This window comes from Lytechinus pictus, chromosome 1 (assembly GCF_037042905.1).
Source record: "Lytechinus pictus isolate F3 Inbred chromosome 1, Lp3.0, whole genome shotgun sequence".
NCBI lineage: Eukaryota > Metazoa > Echinodermata > Echinoidea > Temnopleuroida > Toxopneustidae > Lytechinus > Lytechinus pictus.
In genome coordinates, this window is record NC_087245.1 from 23,486,851 (window position 1) to 23,494,456 (window position 7,606).

Below are 7,606 nucleotides of genomic sequence, written 5' to 3' on the forward strand. Positions count from 1 at the left end.
TTTTGATTTGGATCTAATATTCCTGTTAAAAGCAACTGAAGTTCTTATTCCACATCGCTACCCTTTCAAAATATGAGTGCCCGAGGTTATCACTACCATGACCACGACACCAAGCTGAAACACCGAGGAAATCGTAACGATGATAAAGACAACACCAATCTCCTGGACATAATCAGATTACCATGTGGATCCATAATTTTATTCTGTATTATGTCTTCTAAAGAATAGTGGTTCTTGTCACATTTTTCTTTTGTTTTTAAAATTTCATGTCTGCCAATTATAATGCAAATTTGTGATTTAATTTGATTTGAAACGATAAAACATGCAATGAAAAATATATCTGAATATAAACACTTTCTATGTTCTTACGTATTCATTTCCGCCTGTACCAAGCCAAAACACCGAAGAGATCAAAACGATGATAGATATCAAAAACACCAAAACATGTACGATATACTGTCTCTGTTCTTTCAATAATGATTCCCTCTTTAAAGGTTAAGTCCACCCCAGAAAAATGTTGATTTGAATAAATAGAGAAAATTCAAACTAGCATAATGCTGAAAATTTCATCAAAATCGGAATTAAAATAAGAAAGTTATGTCATTTAAAGTTTCCCTTATATTTCACTAAACAGTGATATGCACAACTCAGTCGATGATGTCCCTCACTCACTATTTCTTTTATTTTTTTATTGTTTGAATTATACAATATTTCAGTTTTTTTTTTCAGATTTGACAATAAGGACCAACTTGACTGAACCATACAGTATTAAACAATGCTAATTCCACATGTCCAGGAAGGAATTAATTGTTGTTTCACCTGAAAATGAGGAGAAAAAGATAATATTTCATATTTCATATAATAAAATACAAAATAAATAGTGAGTGGATGCCGTAATCAGTCTCCTCATTTGCATACCGACCAGGATGTGCATATAGCTGTTTTGTGAAATTAAGTGAAACTTTAAAAATGTCATAACTTTCTTATTTTACATCCGATTTTGATGAAAATTTCAGTGTTGGATTTTTCTCTTTTTATTTTTATCAACTTTTTGTTGGAGTGGACTTGTCCTTTAACAAAACGACACATTGTCCAATAATGCGGCTGAATCCTCACTCATATCAATTCGGTGGGTATATTTAGGATTTCTTAGGGCAGTAGACTTGTAAAAGAATCCACTGTTTCTCAAAGACAAGCACCCCGAATGACATCGTTCCCAATTACCCCTTTCCTTGGCAAAGGTGTCGGAGAGGGGGGGGGGGGGAATCATATTTTTCTCAGGGGTGGGGTTCCGCCACTGGAACGATTAGTTAAAGGGGAATCCAGCCTTGGCCATAAAATGTTGTGTTGGGAAGGAGAAAAATAAATTAAACAGAATGGTGAAAGTTTGAAAGAAATCGGACAAGCAATAAGAAAGTTATAGCTGCTTTAAAATTGAGATCACTTATACTATGTAGATTTCAAATTGGCAACTGGGTAAGTTAATTATGACAAGGGACAAGGACTACTTTCCCATAGGCCATGTACTTTATTATCAGGGATTTGTGGTTTTCTCCTAAGTACCCATTCCCCTGGGGCAGTAATCTAAATATAACCCAGGTAGTATATTATTTATGTCCTCATGAAAGAAAAATATAATTTGAAATAAAACTTTTGGGGAAAATGACATTTTAGCCATAATATGTATTGGAGAACATGAAAGAGTAGTCCTTGCCTTACATCACTATGACATCCCATATGCGGCCAATTTGAAGTCTCCATGGGTATATATATTACCAATATTTACAACTTTTAAAAATTCATAACTTTCTTGTTGTTTGTCCAATATTGTTCAAACTTTTACCTATCAACTTGACTGTCTGATTTTTCTTTTCCTTATAAAAACAAGTTTTTATTTGGGTTGGATTCCCCTTTAATGACCAGTGCCTCGAAACATTGGCCCGTATTCTGAAGTCGGGTTTAATGTAAACTCTGGTTTAAGTTGTGGTTTAACTATGGAAGGCCAGTTGTCATATTTATAAATCTCTAACAGTAGAGGTTCAATGTATCAGCTCATTTGACTCCCAAAAATGCATTATTAACTGCCTGGGAAGGATAAGTATGACAATTGTCTTCACCATTAAATAATTAGTAAAGAGCACAATTAACATGAGAAGCATTCACTGTAAACAAAATTTTGACACTTATGGCTTCCCATAATTTTAGCACTGAGACCTGACTTCAGAATAGGTGTCACAAAGGTTAATCTTTGAATGAAATAGCCTATCGTTGACATGCGCATTTTGCTCAGTATGACTAGGGACCAATCAGAATTATTCTTTTAAATTAGCGACTAATCACTAACCTTTAATTATATTATACGGGGCCCGGCATCATTATTTAGAAGAGAAGATTTTGAGTTGGGTTTAAATGCCAAATATTGTGTCAGACATCTTGCATGTCTTGCATGCAGCCTTTACATCATATTTGTTGCTTGCACTGCTGATGAGCCTCATAAGTTAGGCACCAAACTTTGAAGCATTGGATGAGATGTTTCCTGGGTGGGACTTGGGATGTTCCACAGTCGCAGTCAACACTATGATTTTAGAATATTGAGCAGACCGGTGGAGAGGAGGTAGGCTAGTGGCGGATCGGCGAGGGGGGGGGGGGGGGACAGATCCGGCCCGTGCCCCGCCGCCTTGAGAGCTATAATCAAAATTTGTAATGTAAATATGCCGTTCTTATACGCAAGTGTGCCCCCTTGAAAGTTACAGCATATATTTTCAATTGGAATATGTCGTTCATACACAAGTTTTTTGTCAAGTTTAAATTGAACGAAATGACCTTAGATTTTAGGTGAACCCCCTTTTTTGCTTGTAATTTTTTTCTTGGGAAAATGTGCCCCCCCCCCATTTGGAAAATCCTGGATCCACCCCTGAGGTAGGTCTACTGTTAATGAAGGAAGGCAGTGGCACAATGAGCCAAATATTTAGAGGGGCCAGACATGTCGTTTGAGGAAAAAATTCTACAAAGCTGCGAGCGAGAATTTTTTTTTTCAAAAGTCGATTTTTGTAAAATATTTTGACATATAATATCCAGAAAACCAAATAATATTTTAACATTTTCCTTTCTCCTTTTCTTCCTTTTTGCTCCCCGTTTCCTTGGTCGTGAATCTTCTATATATGCCAGTGAAGGAAGGGGGATAGTGTAAACTATTGTGTAAGGACTCTGTTTTTTTTTCTATTCATGGAACTGCTATCATTTCACGGCCAAGGCTGGTGAAAATAATTATGATTACAGTAAGCTGAATCATCATGGTATTATTTTGTAAGCAAACAGTGCAACTTATCAAAGGGTAAAGGTCCAAAAGTCCACCAAAGGTTCACGAGGCCGAAGTCCACCGGAGGCCGAGTGGTTCCTCTGCGCACCCGTTTACTTAAAAAGATTTCCGCAAAGCCTTATACATGTATAGCCTGATCTTCAAATAAACTGAAACATACCCTTAAGAAAACACGGGGTGTGTCTTACAGGACAAGTCCACCCCAACAAAAAGTTGATTTTAATAAAAGGAGAAAAATCGAACAAGCATTACCTGAAAGTTTCATCAAAATCGGACGTAAAAAGAGGAAGTTGTGATATTTTAAAGTTTCGCTAAATTTCACAAAACAGTTATAAGCACATCCTGGTCGGTATGCAAATGAGCAGACTAATGACGTCACCCCCTCACTATTTCTTTTGTATTTTATTATATGAAATATGAAAATTCTGATTTTCTCCTCAATGTCATGTGAAACAAAATTTTATTCCTCCCTGAACGTGTGGAATTGCCATTATTTTAAAGGTTTATGGTTAAGTCAAGTTGGTCCATATTGTCATATCTGTAAAAATTGAAATATTGTACATTTCAAACAATAAAAAGCAAAAGAAACAGTGAGTGAAACAGGGACATCGGCGACTCTCTCATTTGCATAACACTGAGTTGTGCATATAACTGTTATATGAAAAATAAGCGAAAATTTAAAATTTCATAAATTTCATATTTTACATACGATTTTTATGAAATTTTCACCGTTATGCTTGTTTTATATTTCTCTATCGATTCAAATCAACAATTTTCTGGGATGGACTTGACCTTTAACCACATAGAAGTCAACCATGCACCTTTGCTTTTCGTTTTGAAATCGAATGCAAAATATAAGGCTAATCAGTAAAATATTTCAGACAAACGTTATTCTTTACCCCTGGACAATATTAAAGTGTGCTAAAAAGTTTCATTTAAGAGTAAAATGATTTTATTCATGAGTTATTGTAAAATGATGAATTCTTCGACAGGTATGGGGGTCTAATCCATCCAACCAAATTTGAGTGTCAGTCTTACTTACAAAACACCAAGAAGGAAACATTTCATAACAAACGACTAATGTTATCAATTAAGATCAGTTATTCGTTATCTATTATGATCACAGAAAAAGAAGAAATGATGATAAACATGAAAGCATTGTTAATATATATACAAAGTATTGGAAATCCAAAGTTTGGTGTTATTAATTTGATAATAAATGTCATAGCTTATTGTTATAACGCTAGATGCAGCCTCAAGAATTCGAATCATATACTGATAAAAGACTAATCCTGATCGCTGACTCTGTTTCACCATATAAGTATATTTTGATCCGTTCCAGACCTACATATTTCGTGTAACAGAAGTAAAGAAAAGATATGTTATTATTATGTTATTTAAGCATTTTTATAAAGGCCTAATATGACTATTGTCATTGTCACGTTTTAACGTGTATATCTAGGTTAAATATGTATATGTAAATATAATTATAGAAACAATATACTTTCAGGAGAGAGGCAAAAGAAAGAGAAAAAATGTGATCACAAACGAGTAGGCCTATATTGCCAATATTTCCTTCAGCCGAAGATATATACTGATGGGACAAAGCGCAAGATAATAATAATAATAATGACAATTATTATTATTATCATTGTTATTATTATTATTATCATTATTATTATTATTTTCATCATCATTATTATTATTATAGTCATTATGATGATGAAGATCATGATGATGATCATGTTCATCTACATCGTCATCATCTTGGTAAAACTAACTGGTAAAAAGGTACAAAACTTAAAAATGGCGGAGGAAAACCAGGGATTTCCACGGGTTCCGCTCATGAATAATCCCGGGGGGGGGGGGCAATCAAATATATTTCTGTACACATGCGTGACCAAGGAATTACCAAACACCCCCTAAACGAGTTGTTATCTGTGTGCAAAATAAGCCCCTAAAACAAGTTTTTCGCGGGCTTTATTTACACATTTTGGCCCCTAAACTAGTTGTCGCCAAAATATGACCTCGGGGAGAAAGCTTTGGAGAAAAAACATACCCTAAGCACGTTTGGCTAGTCTTTAAAAAAATCTTTTGGGGAAAAAACATACCCTAAACACGTTTGATCACGCGATTTACCATTGACCAGTCTTTCAAAACCACCCTTTTTCCTGAAAATCAGTGTTTTTTATACCCTTAACGAGTCCACGCGCGGACCGCGTCCAAAACTGAAAAACACCCCTTTAAACGCGTTTTTTTTTTTGGTCACGCGTGTGTACAGCAATATATTTGACTGCCCCCCCCCCCCCGGGTGAATAATCAATGATGGATGGCCGATGATGAATAATAATGATGATAATGTAAAACGACATATAATTATAATGATAGTATCAATAGCATTGATAGTATAATGACAGTATGCCCGTAATACGGACAATAACAGCAATAAGAATGACAATAACGGTAAAAATACTGCCTGAAAATTATCAACGTTCAACATGTTTTTCTACATATCTAACTGACGCACACACATAGACACACACACAACTTAAACAAATTAATTTATAGCATATGAAATCAGAAGAAAAACATATTACATATAAATAAGGCCTATGCAAAGCCTGAATAAGGTCCAAATGAATTGACTGAGTATTATTGTGTTTGACAAAAACACCACAAAATACGAATATATATATAAATGTGTGAAGTTATACATGTACAACAGCTTTGGCAACTCTTTTATTTAAATATTGTGTGAAAGAAAAAAAGAAGAAAAAAAATATATATATACATATACATATATATATATATATATATATATATATATATATATATATATGTATATGTATATATATATATATATATATACATATATATATATATATATACATATATAAAGCATCTTGGTTTTCCACGTATTGGCAATAATAATAATAAGACATCAGAAATGCGAAACAAATTCACGAGTAATGCAGTTTTTGAAGTGCCAACAATTAAGTTCTTTTATTCAATCTCCAAATTTTCGGTAGACATCTACCTTCTTCAGGGAAGATTCGTGAATTGAATATATTCAATTCGTGACAATTCACGAATCTTCCCTGAAGAAGGTAGATGTCTACCGAAAATTTGGAGATTGAATAAAAGAACTTAATTGTTGGCACTTCAAAAACTGCATTACTCGTGAATTTGTTTCGCATTTCTGATGTCTTATACATATATAAATATATATATAAATATATAAATATTTATATACACACAATATTAATTGCATCCGGAAGTTATAACTGCATGCATGCAAAGTATGCATCCATTTATTTTATTTAAAAAAAAATCTATAAAAAGTGGAAAGATTGAACCCATTCTTAGAAATGAAATTAAGGGAGGAAAATGCAATTCAATTATAACAACCATGAAAATGATAATGATGATAATAATTGTAAATTTAAAAGCATGAAAGCCCGCATGACAGATAACAAAATGAATTGGAATGAAATTGAAAATGAAAACGGAGCTGACCGTAAGTCAAACCCGACCACAACGCTCATTCATTGTACATGTATAACGGCTGTGTGTGCGTATGCGTATACGTGCAATACATGTATAGCAGCTGCATGTGTGTTAGTGAATAGCATGAACAGAATCAGAGAACCTCGGCAAATTTTATGATCCAATTACCATATACCATTAAAAAGCAGAATTTGAGTACACATTCTGAAAAAGAAGTATTTCATCTACTTAAACAAATACAAAGTATGTACAGTATAGTACCATCTTCGCGTGAATGTGACATTTTATTATTTGCTTCGTCAGCAGTATTGTAGCCTTTGTATATAGATTATAATTTCTCCCGCTCAATTAAGCCAATCCCGTGTGGTCTAGTGGTTAGGATTCGTGGTTTTCACCCACGCGGCCCGGGTTCGATTCCCGGCACGGGAGAGCTATTTCTTTTCTTCTTTCGTTATGATGATCAAGATAAGGTTAGACATTACCCCCCTGGGGGCCGTTTCATATAGTTGTTCGTTAAGAGCGACTTTAAGAACGACTGGCGATCCTTTCTTACACGCTAAACCATTGCCTATGGTCCATACCATTTACCATAAGAAAGGATCACCAGTCGCTCTTAACTTACGAACAGCTTTATGAAACACCCACCTGCCGTCTTGCGATTATTACCATTGACAGTTAGGGTAAAATAATATTCATCACTAAAGGCACTGAGAGTTTCCTTCTCTTTTTTCTCACGGTATACGGTACTATACTGGCTAACTTGGAAATATTTCAATTATG

General features: G+C 34.4%; 1 non-coding gene across 1 annotated transcript; it reads left to right on the forward strand.

Annotated features, from left to right (window-relative positions):
• The first annotated feature begins 7,183 nt into the window (after positions 1-7,183).
• On the forward strand, positions 7,184-7,255 carry TRNAE-UUC (transfer RNA glutamic acid (anticodon UUC)). Its single transcript has one exon. It is a non-coding gene; the product is annotated as a tRNA-Glu (tRNA).
• The last annotated feature ends 351 nt before the right edge of the window (positions 7,256-7,606 follow it).